Consider the following 4,927-nt stretch of genomic DNA (forward strand, 5'->3'; position numbering starts at 1 on the left):
TTTTCATAAGGTGATTTGATTATTTTGTTTAGAAATAGTTTACGTTTTATTTTTCAAAGAGTGATTTATTGTTTGTAGTTTTCTTTTTATTTACATTATGTTAAGAAAGCATTTGTTCCTCCGATTCTGGATTGTTGTGATTATTTCTTTCTTAGTATTGAACAATTTAACTTTTCCGTTCTTGAAGCAACTTTGTTTTAATTCTTTTTTATGGAATTTTATTTTTCTTCCTTCTCCAGTATTACTAGACTTCCAAGAACATTTAGTTTTTGAAAATTTTTATAGCACCTTTTTATATGGCTATTTCTTTTGTGTTCGCCATTACTTGTTTATTTTTTCCGGTGTAATCATTAAATCTAATAATTTCATGAAGAAGAAAAATTATGGAGAGACAATTTAACCCGATACCTTCCCTCTCTCATCAGGGAGAAGGAGCATTAAAAGGGGTTATCACATGTAATGATGGTCCCTGCTAGTCGAGACTTTTCTGAGAAACAAGATTCTGGTAGCATTGGGAAGATTCTTAGAAAAAATGGCCCCTCTTTAAGCGAAGTCTCGCCTGGCTACAGAAACGATGTTGCGGCTACGCGAGAGTTTTTCAAATCTCACCGAAAATGTCTCGACTGGAGCACTGTTGCGGGGTAGAGTTAACCAATCATACGAAAGTTCTGCTTCTGAAGGATCACGTGATCCCAATCCGAGCGATAATCGATTACTGTTTGGCGTTCAGGTCTTTGTAGTAAGGGAAAATGGTAACCTAGTTATATGTGGGTTTCCTGGAAATGTGCGGGTTCTGAGAATTGTCCCTTTCGACGTCCAGTTCCGCGTAGCCGAAACATAAGGTGATTAGGACCTTTTGGTGGTGGAACCTCAATGGATCGGACAGGTAACTCTGGATGCTCGTATTACCTTGCGTGTGTTTGACAAAGGCACCCTTACTGCTATGCGGTATGGCGAGGAGATCTTAGAGCTTTATTTTTGACTTTTCAGGGGCGCAGTCAGTCCTGGGCATGAACGACAATGCTCGCCCACATAGGGCTCAATTGGTCGACGATTACCTGGAAAGTGAGGATATTTGCGCATTCATTGGAAAGCCAGACCTTAACCCTATAGAACATGTCTGGGACGTTCTTGAAAGGTCAGTTTTATCTCCTAATCCCCCTCCAACAACAATCCCGGAGTCTAATAACAAGGCCTTGCTGCAGGAGTGAGATCAGCTGCTACAGGGACTTCCGAACTGCCTCCTGTTCACTATGCTGTCACGCTACTAGACCTGCCTGGCTGGAAGAGGGGACAATACTCCATATTAGGCTCATTTTCAGTTCGATATCACACATGAATTGTGGATATGTATGCACTATGACCGATAATCGCGCTTACATAAAATGACTTTTGACTGGAATGTCTCTTTCACTGTTCTTAATGTATATTCATATCAAATTTCTAAAAAATCTGTCCATTAGTTTTTCAAAAATTCGACATAATGTGCAAATTTTCTTAATTTTGCTCACGAGTGTGTTCATTACGCATATATCTGTGAATTTTAAGGATAAAAGGAAGTATTTCTATTTATGAAAGCCTAATAACTAAGCATTTAGCTAATATGAATATTCGCTCTGTGTGAGCTATGTATACTTATAGAATCCTACCAACACCAGTGTTAAAAATGTTTTCATAAAATCCTTTGCTATAATTTTTAAGAAACGCTAGTTAAAAGTGTATTGCTAAGGTCAGTATTTAAGGAATAATTGCATTCACCTTTTTTGAGCACTGCGTATTGAATATGCATGCTGAATTTGTATTCGTTAAATATTTTTACTTTCCCATGTAAATCATCGAATCAGCTTTCAAAAATTATAATAACAGTAAAAAATATTAGATTTCTTAAATAAATACATGTATACAACGGGCAAAGCGTTGTACAGACTTTTTCTCTCAAACTAAATAAGCTAGCTAATCTTTAGTGTGATGCAGTGATTTAGTTTCGATTTAACTTTATTTTGATTAGGACGGGTCAGAAGGTTTTCCAGCCTCTTCCCCTACCACCAACCTATCGAGAGGACTTTTGGCTCGCCGGATATTTAGAGTGCCTCCGTGCCATGCAGATACTAAGCATTTACAAACATCTATGCCTTCTCCGGGATTCCAACACAGGCCCTTCGGTACGGCAGTTAGAGTCGCTGACCACTATTCCGGTTGGGTGGCACTTTTTTTTTTTTTTTTTTTTTTGTAAACCTGAAAAAAGTTTATTAAATTAAATTAAACACTCCCTGATACTAGTATTAATTATGTTTTCATCTTAGCTTTTCAGTTACTTTTTAACATGTTTTAGCTCGAATAATTAATTAATACTTTTACTAATGTTTTAAATATACCTTAATTAGATTAGCATATTGCTTACTATTAGGATTGATTTTTACTTGTAAATAATCAAATGTTGTATTTTTCTCTTATAACACATTTCATTGCAACTTATTTTGCTTATGTTGGCTTTTTAGCGTTCAAACTAGGATTTTTCTTTTATCTTTTGGTAAATAATATATGTTATTTACTGTGATTTCTGAATGCTATCATGCGTGACATTATCTGCATATAACAGTCTAAAATTCTCGGTGTAAATGCTGACACATTTAAAAAGCGGAGCAAATTTATGCACAATGGTTAAATTTAATAAACGACCGTTAGTTAGTTACTTTATTGGATACCAAATCTTCATCCAGAAATTCCTTTTAAAAAAGTACGTTTGAATAAATGAGCAATAAAGCGAAATATTCAACGTTGTTATTGTAAAGATGAATTTTTAACATACAAGAAAACAAAAAATGATATTTTCTGATGTCGTTATTAATACAAAATGCATAAAAGACGATTGTAACGATTGGATGGGTAACATGATCCTTATTGCAGATTTAAGAAAACGTCTAGTAGTTACCGATTTTTGTCTTTTTCCATGAGCAGTATTTTTATTCACTTATAATTACTATAAGAAGCCTTTTAGGAAACTTATCAAAGTAGAAGATTGCAGTAGAAGCATAATGTTTTCATATCTCTGCTATGATTTAACAAAAGACTTAATAATAGTATAACTAAATTATAAACGATTTTTAACATTAGTATAATTGCTATTGTATTATTACTGCCAGAAGATAAATGGATGCGTTATGTTCACAAATAAAAAATATTTGGCTATTGTAAAAATAATGATTATTTAACATGAAAAAGAAAGTAGTAAGATTATTTCCTTCAGTTATTTGTGGATATATATATATATATATATATATAATAATTTATTTCCTAAACAGTTATATATATATATATATATATAAGGTGTTCTTCGAAATAGTATGTTCTCTTTTTATAACTCGTTGCATTTTAGTTGAGATATCTTGTAACACCAGACATAAACAACTTTTGTAAGATGTTTATTTTAAATTAACTAATTATTTTATGTTTTGAACCTTTACTGTCACTTCTCCCTTTCTGTTTTCCTGCCAGAATACAAATATTTGCTCGGGTGTATTTAAATGAGGGTCTGAGATGGCTGTAGCCAAAGATTGTTCCGTTTGCTGAATGCCACGTTACTTAATTAATTAGTCTAATTTCTACGACAGCATTCCTAATATGCTGTCACGCTGGTGTAGGTTTCAGCTAACTTGTGCGTTAATTATATTTGCATAGTCTTTTGTTAATTTTCTATTTAGGCTTAGTTTTAATTTAAAACTCTACTTTTGAGTTTACTCCATAAATGCTGACTTGTTTGCAAGCACCAGGAGTGCCTTTTCAACTATTTGAGTTCTTAATAAATAGGTCTTTTACATCCTTCTTATGCTTCTGTTTTCTTAACTAGACATAGCTATCATTCGCTTAGTTTTATTTAGAGTCTCGACTTAGTATATGTTATTAAAAAGAATGAGACTCAGCACCTGAAAAGGCTCTTCAGGATATCCCAAAGATGTTATTCTCAAGACCAAGGCACATCCTCAGGACATCCTAGGATACCTCCGTGACTTTTCAAACACATTCTTCTGGGTCATTAATATTATATCCCAGTATATATCGAGGACATTCTCCTTAGCTCCATCGACAATGTGTGGAATGTTATGAGTATTTAAAATCTTAATTACCTCATCCTTCTGATACTCAGAATAGATACCTCCTAAAGCATCATCCTAAGTATACTTAAGGTTGTATTATAGTACATATCTAAGAAGAAAGGACAATAAAGATCCTTAGAATGTTTGATGACAGAAGTGCTCCGGAAAATGCACAGTGAATTTCTTCAAGATGTTAAGTAACGGAAGTTCTCAAGACATCTGAGAATCAACATCTTTAAGATATCTTCTCATATCTAGGGATACAGCAGCCTAAGCCAGATACATCAAAATTGTTTAAATCCTCAAACTATCTGAGAGTGAAGATTCTAAGGTTATCTTCAATATTTTATGGAAGCTAAGATTTAAAAACAGGCTGTACCGAAGATATTGTATGTTACTGGGGAATACTGCATACACTGAAATCATACACTTGAGAGTAGAGTAGTAGTTATTCAAGCATAAAAGATCACGAAGCAATGAGCTTCAGCATGTATAATCGAATAACTGCAAAAATTTCTTTGTTTCGTTGTGCGCTTCAAAATTATCAATAATTGAAAATTTAATTTTGCGGAAAAATATTTGAAAGCCAACGAAATTTCAGAAATGCTTTTTAAAAAATAATTTTATTAAACATACCTTACAATCATAATAAATGTAATTGGTTTATTAACTAATTAAGTTAAGGTCAGTGAGAACCTATCTAATCTATACGGGAAGATTTGCCTTCCTAAACGGTGTTTTTTAGTAGAGTCGAAGTTACAATATAGTACGAGACTTACACAAAACCACAAAAAGAGATCCGGGTTATGCAAAACCATAAAAACAGATCCGTG

General features: G+C 33.4%; 1 long non-coding RNA gene across 1 annotated transcript; it reads left to right on the top strand.

Moving 5' to 3' along the window:
- Window positions 1–757: 757 nt before the first annotated feature.
- Window positions 758–1,395, top strand: LOC146995507 (uncharacterized). The gene is made up of 2 exons (XR_015043228.1): window positions 758–886; window positions 991–1,395. It is a non-coding gene; the product is annotated as an uncharacterized LOC146995507 (long non-coding RNA).
- Window positions 1,396–4,927: the final 3,532 nt, after the last annotated feature.

Source organism: Stegodyphus dumicola, chromosome 9 (assembly GCF_044657685.1).
Source record: "Stegodyphus dumicola isolate Sdum_Otavi_A_Nest chromosome 9, ASM4465768v1".
NCBI lineage: Eukaryota > Metazoa > Arthropoda > Arachnida > Araneae > Eresidae > Stegodyphus > Stegodyphus dumicola.